The following is a 14,091-nucleotide window of genomic DNA, read 5'->3' as shown; positions in this document are numbered from 1 at the left end:
AACACAAGTAACTGTAGCAATATTTCTCAGAGCACAACAATCTTGATCTACATAAAAGAACTCCATATGATTCTCTCATAAGTCCAAAAGGCAATACTGTATTTGGTTTATAAATCCAGTTCGCTTCTAAACGTAACAATCATTTAACTCTGTCAACCCCTCTATTAAACTCCGGATCATGATCTATAATTTGGGATTTTAATGATTCCAGTGTATGCCCTTTTTATTTACAATGAATGGCAACAGGCTGTTCAGCGCCCTTACCAGCTAGGGTTGCCTTTATAGACGACCTGTGCATGGCCATTCATTCCTTGAACTTGCGGGATGTCATGCCGACATAACAAAGTCCGCACGGACATGTAATCATGTAGATAACAAATCTTGTGTTACTTGTCAACACATGTCTGATGTTGTACACTTTAGAGGAATGGGAATCTTTAAACTTATTGCCTGTGATCATGTAACTGCATGTTACACATCTAGGACAATAGTAACATCCTGGTTGTTTAACATGTACATTAGGGTTATTGGCAGTCTCAAAACCTGTAACATCAGTATGTACAAGAATGTCTCTCAGATTACACCACCTAGTATAGCAAGCTAATTGTCTAACATTCTTAAACACAGGTAAATCCTTGTCTGTAGCCAAAATTGGCCAAAGAGCTTTACTGGCAATCGGTACTACCGCACTGGAGGAGTCATATTTGGAGATAAAAGGAAAAACTTCTTCAGACTTCCTAGGTAATGTTCTTTTAAGTTTAAGAGCTCTCTTTTTAGAAAATTCTAGAGACTTCAGAGTATAGCCTCTCTGATTAAATCTTGTAATAACCCTATTAAGTTCTTCTTCAATTCTGGAATCATCACTACAAATGCGAACAACTCTGACCATTTGAGAATAAGGCAACCCTTTCTTTAAAGGGGGAGGATGATGGCTGCTCGCCAGAAGCAGCGTATTTCGATCTGTTGGCTTGAAAAATGATGATGAACTGATCTTTCCATCAACTAGCGCTACAGACACATCCAGAAAATGAATTAACTGATTACTAGAAGTACTGTATACGTAAATTTAATCAGAGTGTCTGCCGCATTGATTTCACCCATCATGATCTAAAATAATTCCATACTGCCATTTCAGAACATGAAAAGGTAATCTATGTATCTGCAGAAAGCCCGGATGTGTTCACCAAAGCGATGTTGAAAGAAATGTTTATTTTCAAATTCAAGCATAAACACATTTGCATAGGCCGGAGCGACCTCCGCTCCCATTGCACATCCGGACTTCTGCAGATACATAGTGCCATTAAAGATGAAGTAATTCTAGATAATACCAATTCCAATAATGTCAGATATAGCTCCACATTGAATTCAATCCCATCCAGGCCACACAAAAAAAATCACGCATAGCTGCCAGACCCTGTTGGCGCGGGATTGATGTATATAAACTTGATACATCCATGACACACATAATGGTGTGCTCCTGGATGTCTTCAAATTTGGCAATGTGGTTTAAAAAGACAGTAGTATCCTTTAAAAAAGTTGGTTGCACAGAAATATGGGGTTGTATGAGCATATCAAGCAGCTGTGACGCAGGTTGTAATAAACTCCCCCTTGCAGAAATAATTGGTCTGCCAGGGGGATGTACCCGGTCCCTGTGCACCTTAGGTAAGGTGTACAACACCGATATCACCGGTGAGCCAGGCTTTAAAGAAATGGCACATTTCTGATTTATTAAGCCATCCACTACTGCTTGATCAATAATCATGAACAATTCATGTTGATATCTGTTAGTAGGATCAGCTCTTAATCTACAATACACCATCTCATCTGCAAGCTGACAATATATTTCAGCACAGTAATCACTCAAATTTTTGTATGGCTATCCCACCCCCCTTGTCGGCAGGGCAGATAGTTATACTTTTATCATTATTTAAGCTTTTTAATGCATCTTGTTCAACCCTGGTTAAATTACGATGGATCACATTACTAGCAGCATTAAAGCGATACATTGAATCATCCAATAATCTGCAATATGTTTTATTCGAAGTATTTGAACTCACAGGGTCAAACTTTGAGATATGTTGTCGACAAATAAATGAGTCTACAGTGCCAGTCTCTTGCAGCAGGGCAGAGTTTTTGGGCATGCACACATATGACAAGTGGAGTAAAATCCTGAGGTTCTATGCTGAATGTGGCCAAAACAGAGTATTCCATTGCATATCATATTGAGGCTGGTTAATTTTTTTTAACTACAAATGGGATTTATTATTTGTTACAGAGTGGGCCTGGAAATATGGGAAGAAGGGGGCTAGACTGCACACCCTGTAATGAGAGGAGCTACCTTGCTGAGATTTTCAGCTATATGCAAGACAGAGGGGGTTTGCAGGTGCACTATGCACTCATTACTGCTAACATGTATTCCATTTGTAATTCATTTATGAGGATGTTAGCATACATTTGGCCAAATATATCTACCTGCTCACCACGTTAAGGTCTCCTCATTAGAGCAGGTCCCTAGCACTATGGGGTTCATGCCTGGGGTGCAGGGCACCCCCAAGCCAGTCCAGCAAAACCTCCCCAGGGCATCACATAAATAAAATATAGCTGTGAAGTGTAATAGAGTGTAAAGTGTTATAGAATGTAGGCTATGTGTAAGCAACTAATGCAGCCCATACACGGTCCATTTTCGCCGGCTCCGTTTAGTACTATGCGATGCGCGGTCCCGCGCATCACATAGTACGGTACAAAAAGTATGTGCTGCACATACTTTTTGTACTAGGTACACATCGAATCGGATCACATTGCATGCACAAGGCATGCACTAGGGATGTGATCCGATGCGATGCGTGCTAATTAAGTACCGAACGGATCCGTTAAACGGACCGTGTATGGGAACCTTAATAGTGATAAAGGGTGTGTCAAAAAGAAAAAAATTGTGAAAAATACATATAAAAAAGACATACATAGAAAATGATGATATGTTTATGTGAGTCTATGTGTAAAGTAGAGATGCCCTGAAGTGGTCCAGCCAGACAAGCTCAAGGGGGCCCCGCACCCAGACAATTACTCCAAGAAAACTGACATTTATAAATTATTAGGACTGCACAGTACAGTGCCCCCAGCTTTTACAGCAGCCCACAGAGGCATATTCAGGGTCCCAGGTCCGGCGCATGCGCAGTATTGCCGTGTACTGCATATGTGCAGAACCAGGTTTTATGGGCTGCTGCTCAGCAGTCCATATAGAGGTGTCCCGGAGGGAGGGAACACCTCCCAATGGGACTGCCTTGTGTGACTGGCAGGTCTGACTTCCAATAAGAAGTCACTCCCAGTCACAGTAAAGCCAAAGCAGTCTCACAGACTGCATCTGCTTTACTTAGGCAGAGAACAGTGGCAGATTTTTACCTAGAGGGGCTGCAGCCCATACGTAAAAACCGCCACTGTGCATATCATTTAATCTATATAAGCTTCTTGTGCGTTATATTTACCTTTATCCGATGTACTCAGACATCACATTCCAACATAAATCTCATTATTTTGTATGCATCAGTACAATTGTTGTTCTTGCCACAGTGTTAGTCCACATTTCCAAAAGCAGGATTTCACATGTAGATTTTTTTTTAGCAAAATCTGCACTTAAACATAATAATGTCACAATATAAAAGCTTACATGTGTAGGAATACATCAACCAACTCCATCTAATAATCCTTTTTTTTCATTGGGCACAGAAAATCTGGCATGTATATCACCCCACCTCTCTATTTGTGGAAAATTATAAATTTTGTATACTGTTTTAGTCAATGTCTAGTGATCACTAGATAATGGGCCCAATTATTAATAATCATATTTGAAATGCGACCTGGAATACATTATCCAGCAGCCACAGTCAGGGGCTCTGAAAGGAGCACATCCCTGTGATATGATGCTCAATGTGCTCCTGAGCATGCACTGTCCCACAGGACACACACTGGGGAGGGATCCGAGAGAACTCAGGTGATTGAATCTGTGATGTCTGGCCCATAGGCTACTGATGGGCGGTACCTGCAGTATCAACATATAGGGGCTGCAGATGACCGTGGTGGTAATAAATAGATTGCATTGAACAGATTGCATAGAATAGATTGCAGTAGGTATCACAATTTTTTTTTAAAGGATCAGCTCAACAGAGTTCTTATTGGGGCTCATCTTCTAGCAAGAGATTCTAACTAAATGAGTAGATTTTCTCTTTGCGATTTGAAGCGAACGATATTTAGCACATACTGTATGCATTAACAATGCAGATTGTGAAAAATATGCACCAAATGGACTTAAAACCCCTTAAACCATTTTATAGCACATGCTTTTCTACAATACCAATTTATTGTCCAGTAGGAAACTATTATTTTTATTTTGCAGCCACTATCAGGGCTGCTTACCCGCACAATGCCTCCCCCACCCGGTGGCCCCCCAGCCAGGCACGCACAATACACAGTGCAGCCTGCAGAGCGCCAAGCCTAGGATACAGAGGGGCTCGGCACTCTGCAGGCTGCACTGTGCAGGAGGGAAGGAGGGAAGGCACTGACCGTCCGTGAAGGAGGGAGATGCCGCTCTGCCGCTGTTGGTTGCTGCTGTAAGTAATGTTAATTAAGGGGGGGTAAGGGGAGGCGGGGTGCATGCGGGCGCACGGGGGGGGGGGAGGAGGAGCCGCTGTGCCGCTGGGGGCCCGGACTGATGGTCAGTCCCGAGCCCCAACATTTCTAGTGGCGGCCCTGGCCACTATCCCTGTGCTCAGTAAACGTGGTGATTATTTTGCTCATAAATAAATGGGCAGCAGGACTGCATTTAAATAGTTAATACATATGTCCTCAATGGAGAAGACCAAATCTTTGGAAGATAATTGCTATTTAGACCATGTTTTGTTCTATATTAAGCAGGTTATATGACAAACTACATATGTGCAATGAGGCATACAAGTTGCGGTGTGATTATCAGTTTTCATACAGTACTAACTCCAAGCTGATGAACCTGCTCTAAGTGCTTATTAGCCTATGATCCTGACTTGGAAACCGGTTTTGTAGAATAATGCACTTAAGGAAGTGTGACTATCTCACTAACACAGTTATGCTACTTGTTGCATGAGAAAGATCTAAATGGCACTTATATATTGCCATTGCCCTAGGCATGTTTCTTTGACGTTCTTACTCAAACTATTTTCCTAAAACTAATTTTCCACAGTCTGTGTCTTGAATAATAATGTACCTACTGTGGAGCAATACATGTTAAATTAATTAGCACTTTTGGGAACTCAAATATAGTTAAAAATATGTAAAGAGCTAAACCAAACCCTTTGGCATATTTAGGACCCCAGAAGAATATACAGCCATACAGTATTGTTAAAACTAGCTATTCATGTAGCATTTCTTACCTTCTATTTTATTCATGTTATTACATTCATAGAGTACAGCTTTAACACTTTACACAGTTCATGTACAGTATATTTCACTTATTACAAAAAAAAACCTGAAAAATAAATAAATAAGTATATATATATATATATATATATATATATATATATATATATATATATGAGCACAAAGGTATAGGTAAACCTGCGCTAGTGTATAGCCAACCACCAGCTGTAACCAATCAGACAGTCCACTGATTGTAGAAAACACTAAGTCTGTGGTGAGACTGCAGCAACCTCCAAGAAGCACTCCGGACTCCGGGAGTGAAAGGGGTAATCTGTTCAAAAACAAGAAGAGGTGCGCCTCAGTGTAAAACCGTATTTATTTTAAAACACAGACAAGTGCAGGTACACAGATCAATAAAGACTCGTACCAGGCGGATAACCGCTGTGGGCTGGTTACCACAAGGTTTGACATAAAACTCCCAGGCAATAACTCCTACCACCTTCCAAGGCGCCGCTGGATCTCGAACAGACTGCCGGCTAGCCACCAAGACAAGCAGCGTATCAGCGTGTAGGCGAACGTGGATGGAGCAGGAGAAGCCGGGTGCAAGGAAAGCTGTCGTCACTAGCCCTGCCCTAATGCATTTCGTATCCAAACTTCGTCAGAGGGCGTCATCATATATATATATACACATACACCATCCAATTCAGCTGCACTTACGGAAAGATACAATCAAGACGGCAGCCTTTACATCAAACGTTTCTAAATTGTTTATTATTTCGTCATCAGGGTATCATGCGTGCCGACCGTATAGACTTTGTGTGTATATATATATATACAGGATATATATAGTTGTAGATGAACTAGGCACTAGTGTACATGTACTACTTACATGTAGAGAGCATACTGTAAATCTCCTAGATCAGTGGTCTCCAACCTTTTTGGGGGCGGGAGCTACTCGAGACCAAATAAACCTCCTGAAGAGCTACTAAAATAAAAAAGAAATCTGCATAATAAAAAATGCCCTTTGCACATTATGCCACAGACTGTAATACCCCTGACACATTATGCCACACACCGCAATGCCTCAGACACAATATGACACACACTGCAATGTCCAATATGCTGCATACGCCTCCCAACACTGGCGGCAGAGAAGAAAGGACATTCTAAGGCATGGCCTACTATTGTGGCACTCCTGCGAGGCCACATGCCTCCAATACCCACAGTAATGCAATAAACACAATGCCCCCCAGCACTGCCAGATAATGCCCACCCAATTGTAGTGCCACATGGGGTGCGGCCAATGATAATGGGGGTGTGATACACATGTGCCCCCAATAGTGCCAGATACACATATGCTCCAATGGTGTCAGGTAAGCCCCCATAGTGCTGGGTATGCCCCCATAGTGCCCAAAACAGGTGTGCCCCACAGTGCCAGGTATGCCCCCACAGTGCCAGATACTTCCCCACAGTGCCAGAAACAGGTATGACACACACTGCCAGACACTTCCCTACAGTGCCAGGTATGCCCCCACAGTGCCGGGTATGCTTCCAGATCCAGAAACAGGTATGCCCCACAGTGCCAGAAACAAGTATGCCCCACAGTGCTTGGTACTTCCCCACAGTACAAGGTATGCTCCTACAATGCCGGGTATGCCCCCACAGTGCTAGTTTCCCAGCAGCAGCTCACTCACCATTGTTGCTGCTGCTGCTGGGGAGAGGACAGTCCGGAGTCCACCTGCAGTGCCGCTGTCTGTGTCCTGTGTCTGTCCCGTGTCCAGTGTTGCCGCCACCACTGCTTCCCTTCTCAGGGGAGGAGAGCACAGCGCACCACTTTTAAGCTCCTCATATGTAAACAGGTCCTAAACTGTACCATCTTTACATACAGCTATACTAATTTTATTACTGGTTATCTGTTTTTACAAAATAATTATCATTAAAAACTTAATTGTGCAATTAATATCTGACTGTTGGATTTGGCTGCTGCTGCGATGGGAGGATGGCATCGGGAGGCAGGAGGATGGCTGACGGGAATAGGGCGGACAAGAGATGAGCTGCTGCTGCTCGCCCAGTGACAGGACCGAGTGAGCGACAGGAGGATGGCGGACGGGAGGCAGGAGGATGGCTGCTGTTGCTGCTCACCTGCCGTAAAGTCGTATTGAGAATGTCGGAAACAGGCCAAAACCTGTTGAATTTGCTATTCCTGCAATTGAAGCTGTTTCCCAACAGGTCGGAGCATTCTGAAAAAATGTAATAGGTTAAATCATGGATTCGACTAAAAAAAATAATCGGAAACTGAATTTTTTTTAACAAACAGCAGTTTCTGCTCCCAATTGAATATACCCCTACCTGTTCAAAATACATACATACAGATATACTGTATATAAAACAAGATGGAAACCCGCGCTCCAAACAAAAGGTGTAGCCCTATCCAAGAATAGTCACCAACTATTCAAAAATGTGTCCATAGTAAAAGATTTAGATGAGGCACTCCCACTTGGGGTATCTGATCTTCTCAGAGTTGATGATCGTAGTGTGCTTGGTACCTCAAAGACAAAACAGGACAAACGCACCTCTCATGGGCCCTTATTTTGATCGGCACGGTACGGCCCGCGTGCGGCCGTACCGCCGATGTTTTTTGTCTGCACATGCGCAGAGGTCATTCTGCGCATGTGCAGCCCCCTTCGCCGCAGACGGATTTCGTCCGCCGCAAAGGGGGCGTATAGGGGCGTGAGGGGCTTCAGCCCCTCATTTCCCTATGTGTACGCCCCGCGTTTCATGGGCGTTCCCATGAAAACGCGGGGCGTATGCATGGTAATGAGGGCATGACGCCCTCATTACCATGACATGGGGGCGGAAAGCTGACGTCGCCGGATGTCAGCTTTCAGCCCCCTTACAAGCTCCCACACGGACGATTGTCCGTGTGGTCTGAGCTTGCGGGAGCTGCCGCGGCGTGCGGGCCTGCCTTCGATGGTCGTCGACCATCGAAGGCAGGGGGCAGCTCCCACCATGGTGGAGGCGTAGCCTCCACCATTTTTGTGCGGATCGCCAGCCGTCCGTGTATGGACGGCCGTGGCGATCCGTCCGGTGGGCGGCCCTTGGTTTGTGCGGTCGGAGCCCCGTGTGCGGCTCTGACCGCACCAACCAGAATAAGGGCCCATGGTGTAGATCACGGGTCTTCAAACTGTGGCCCTCCAGATGTTGTGAAACTACATGTTTCAACATGCATTGCCACATTTTTTCCTATAAGAGCATGCCAAAACTGTCAGGGCATGCTGGGACATGTAGTTCCACAACATCTGGAGGGCCGCAGTTTGAAGATCCATGGTGTAGATTGTGTATATTAAGACCATATAGGGGTATGTTCCATATACTCAGTACTGGAAGAGGGTCTTAGGTTAAGCCACAAGATGTCTCATATAGTATCCACAAAGTAATCTAATTGCTTAAATATTACTTGTCAATTCTTCATATACCTCAGATAAGATGAAAAATGCTCCACATAATGTAAAGTAAGCATTTATTCAAATCAATAAAATCATAAAAACACAAAAACAAAACACAAGGGGGCATAACACCGTGGCTGGCCATATGATTAAGGCTAAATTTCAAGGTGTCAAAATAAAAGGAGTCTTTCTTAGGAAGTCCCAGGTCTCCACAGATTAACTAACGGTTGCTTCTGACTTGTTGAATCAAAAAGTCTTTAAGTCCCCACTGCAGTCACCAATGCATTTTTGCTTAAAATAAGCCTTCCTCAGGGTGTGTATCCTCTAACAGGCAATGGGTTTATATACCCTCCATATCCTAACTCCGCCCATTCACAATGTCGATGGGAGTGGGACATATATTCTAATATATACATCTAATCCAAGGTATAAACAGTGTAATAAATCATTATATAAAATGTAAATGTATAGAAAGTTGATATTTTGCAAGAGTTTAAACATCTAATAATCGCCACATTTCTGGCGTTACATGTGATAGGAAGTGCATGGGGCCTGAAAAACATAAGGGGATTATATGTATGGACACAGACTCCAATATGTGCTGCTCTGGATGGTGCCATAAATATGCTCTTAATCTATGTGTTTCAGGAATACCCGTTCACGGAAGAGCCTCTGCATTCCACCGCCGGAAGCCCAGATGCATTCCACCACTAGTCGTGCATCACGGCGTCTCTGCCTGTCTATTGCGTGCCATCTATCCTGTTGGTCCGTCATCCTTGCTTTCTTGGCCCGCGATGAGAAATGTCCTGTTATGAAGCACAAGGAGTACTATGGAGAAGGAATGTAATTGCACTGCGAGGGGACGTGCAACACATGTAAAGTAATATGCGTCCACTCGCCACGCTTGGGCTCGGTGGATCGCTGCGCTCGCCACACTATCTAAAATCAACTCCACGCCGACATGGATAGTGGGGGTATAAAAAGGTCGGAGGACGCGTACCGCCACCCCTCGCGGGCTCGCTGCGCTCGCCACGCTTCGGGTTGTCGTTGATCCTGGGGGTGGCATTGACAATGGGGGGGCATTTAACAGTGTAAGGACCCATCAGGGTGGTTGTACAATAAAAATCATATACCATCGCATGCATCGTATAAGATGCCAGAAGATGAAAATCTTGGGTGCTGTGCTAGGAAACAAGTACCGCAGTTTGCATATAATAATTAGCTAACAAATACCATAAGTACAGTCGTAATTATGAGCTACAGTATGTTCATTTTATCATTCATCAGACATTCCGTTTGTCTGTCAGTCATATGGGAACAACCAGTCTATATAGGTCCAATTATTTTGCCCCACTGCAATATTAATACTTACACATTTGACACTTAACAACCAGAATGAAGCTACACTAGTATTGATCTTTATACACCCTAGTTAAATGAAACGTATATTAGAGTGCATTCATCAAATACTATGTTCAAATATTTAGACAATTCCATAAGGGAATATTAGTATGAGGATTTAAAAAAAAAAATCTTCATTTATTGCATTTAATAAAGCCTAGAAAATTTTGGAGGTTTTCAAAATACACATTAAAACAGCCATAAATTCCTGTTAATGTCGCATACATGTTCTTCTGCTGTAGAAGGCGCAGCATTGTTAAATAAGACATATGCCTTTATAATGACATGCTCATCATTTCCATTATATTGCTAGTCACACAATCTTTGGCTCTCCCTGGGAAGTACTATAGGTTATTATAAGTCAAAGCAGGAAAGCTGTAAGTAGTTCTCCGCTCTGCATTATGTGGCAGTACTTCAGTCTCTATATGTATACTCTAATGCTGCTTTCAGACCGCATAACTGGCTTTGACCCTGTATTTGGAAACGTTTCCAAAAACGGGTCTGCCAGATAAAACCCCTTTCAGACCGCAGCACTTAAACGGTATATTACCGTTTAAGTGCCGATTTTTTGACACTGGCAGACCCGTTTTTGGAAACTTTCCAAATACAGGGTTAAAGCCAGTGCAGCCTTCAGCACTCCCCTCCGTGCAGCTCCCCCCCCCCTCGCGTGTCGACCGAGCGCATGTCGACGCCCCCCGCGCATGTCGACGCCCCCCGCGCGTGTCGACGCCCCCCGCGCGTGTCGACGCCCCCCCACCCCCCCCCCCCCGCATGTCGGCGCCCCCCCCCCCCGTGTCGACTTACCCCGTGCCGGTACCTCCGTTGTGGACTGCAGCTCAGTATGCTCGGAAAGCACTTATGAAAAAAGTGTCTTCCAGAAAATGGCTGCCCCATAGGAAACCCAGTTTAAAAAAACTGTCTTCCGTATGGGGGCAGCCATTTTCTGAAAGACACATTTTTCATAAGTGCTTTCCGAGCATACTGAGCTGCAGTGCCGGGAACCACAACGGAGATACCGGCACGGGGTAAGTCGACACGGGGGGGCCGTCGACACGCGCGGGGGGGTCGACACGCGGGGGGGGCGTCGACACGCGCGGGGGGGCGTCGACACGCGCGCGGGGGGTGTCGACACGCGCGGGGGGGGGCTCCAGTGCTGTGAATACTTAATGAGCGCTCATTAAGTATTCACTGTGCTGAATTTAGGACCCAGCTCATTGGCTGGGTCCTAAATACCGTTTCTGAGCCGATTTTTTGGCTAAAATACCGGTTCAGAAACGGGTAGGACCCTGCATTTTAACCGGTTAGAAAAAACTGCATTTTCTAACCGGTTAAGTGGGACTGGACCTTTCAGACCGCACACATTACCGTTTTAAAACGGTAAAAAAACGGCAATTTACCGTTTTAAAAGTGCGGTCTGAAAGGGGCATAATTAACAGAATTCGTCTTTCAGGGAGTACAATTTGCTCTGTGCTTATGTAAAAAGATTTCTCCATGAGCTAGGCTAAGTATACAGCATTTTGGAAATAATTATTGTAAAAAAAAAACTTTATGACTCAGAAGAGGTAAAAACTTTTGTGAAAAGCCATCAAAATAACTTTCTAGAATAAAAGACAGCACTGTCCTAAGTTAGTAATTCAATTATGTTAATGGTAAATACTCCATTTGCCCTATTTAGCCCTTTGTATAAAGGAGGTTATATACACTGTATCATTTGTGTTGCTTCGGTTATGCTGTGAATATCATTTTCATTTTTTACTCTACCAAAGGGAATAATATTGATTTTCTTGGAGAATTTCATGTTGGAGTACAGCAACAGCTAAAGGCTATTTGTTGCTTGGCAAAAATCAATAAATACATATGGACTTTTGTGGTGAGAGACCAATACAAGCCAATACTAACATCCAGGAATTGTATGCTAACACCTAGGAATTGCCTGTAGTTGCTAATTTAACTCTTTTGTGCTGCTACTGATATTTGCCAAATGCCTAGTAATATAGATGATATTTAGCACTGAACCAGCTCTTTTATAATTAATGAAAGCTGGCCCAAGAAAGTGAAACAAGCAATAAGTGTGCTCAGAACTAGGGTTCTTCCCTGTGTAACCCTGAACTGCAAATGCTGGCTACAGTTTATATGTATATGTAAATGGACACAAAATATACATTACTACTAGCATTGCAATCCAACCATTTCATTCAGCCCTTTTGGGGCTAATGTGTCAAGTTTCATATGCATTTTGTCTTGTTACAGTATTATGTCAGAAATTGACCAAGATCGCACAGTGTGTATACAGTTCTTCACCCTGCGGCATAATCATTCATGCCCCTTTCCCACTGCAGCTAAAAAACGGTAAATTGCCGATTTTCAGCACAATTTACCGTTTAAGGCTGCAGTGGGAAAGTGACAGAGTTGAAATACCGTTTAAATAACGAGTCCTACACGTTGAAATAACGTTTAAGAGGCAGTGGGAATGCCTCTTAAACGTTATTTAGCCTCCAGGCAGTCCCAGTGCCTGATGAGACCTAGTAGTTCTCACTTTGTGCATGTGTAATGAGTGCACGTGCATAATAAAGAGCCGCTCATTACATATGCGCATATGTAATGAGCGTCTCATTAGTATGCACGTGCACTCATTACATATGCGCAAAGTGAGAATTACTAGTTCTCATCAGGCATTGGGACTGCCTGGACCCTGCATGGACCCCCGCTGCCTCCCCACTGCCCTGCATCATCGTGCAGGTAAGTAGAAGGGGAGGGGAGGTGGGGGCACAGGGCAGGTAGGGGGGGGGGGGTTAGGCACTCTTTACACTTGGGGGCGGGGGGGGGGATTAGGCACTCTTTACACTGGGGGGGGGGGGGTAGGCACTCTACATTTTACACTTTTCACTGCAATGGGAATGGTACTTAAATGGTATTTAAAACGGTAATCTGCTGCAGTGGGAATGCTAATACCGTTTTAAATACCATTTAAGATTACCAGTACTTTAAACTGATCTGGAGTGGGAAAGCAGCAATAGTCTACTTGCTTTTTGTAAATATTTATGTGTATTGTGATGTATATGCATGGATATATATTCCATGTCTTTTAATGTTTGTAATTGTATACTATTATGTGTGTTGTTATATTCTAATTGTTTTTTCACTATGTTTTTCAATGACCCGGTATCTGTTGAAGTGGGATTGTGTTCCAGCTGAAGGGGAGGGGCCATTAATTGTTATGGGTGGTGTCTTAGGTATATATACCTGCTTTGTCTGTTTGATCTTTGGCTTGACAAAAACGCAATAAAGCGTTGAAACGTTGCATTATACCAGAGTGGTCTGTATTCATTTCTACCAAGAGTGCCACCGTCGAAAGGAGTGTGAAGTGCCCCGGTGTATCAGTCTGAGCATACTGGCAAGTAAAGCCTGCTATTTCAATTTGAGTGCCGACACACTGAGTTTGTATATATATATATATATATATATATATATATATATATATATATATATATATATATATATATATATATATATACCTGTCCTTGTTCTGTAGTCCAGTGGCACTGACAGTCTGTGCCTCATAAATATATATAGTATACCTGTCCTGCAGGCCGCCACTGTGACCAGAAATCGGCCCTGGCGTTTTGAGCACACAGGCCCACCTGCAGAAGGCTGGACCCTTGCGTGGCAAAAAGGGGGTATGGCCTCATGGAAAGGAGGCATGGCCTTAGAAAAAGGACGCATGCACCTGCTGGTCATGAGGCCGGGCCCTGTCTATCCACACCACATCTTGTGTTGTGACGTCAGGCTGGACACGTCCTGCCTCAAGACGTGGCTGCCCCCACACATGCTGCTCAGACTGGAGGGGTCGGATCAGATG

This window comes from Crinia signifera, chromosome 5 (assembly GCF_055691185.1).
Source record: "Crinia signifera chromosome 5, ASM5569118v1, whole genome shotgun sequence".
NCBI classification, from domain to species: domain Eukaryota; kingdom Metazoa; phylum Chordata; class Amphibia; order Anura; family Myobatrachidae; genus Crinia; species Crinia signifera.
This window is presented reverse-complemented; position numbering follows the sequence as displayed.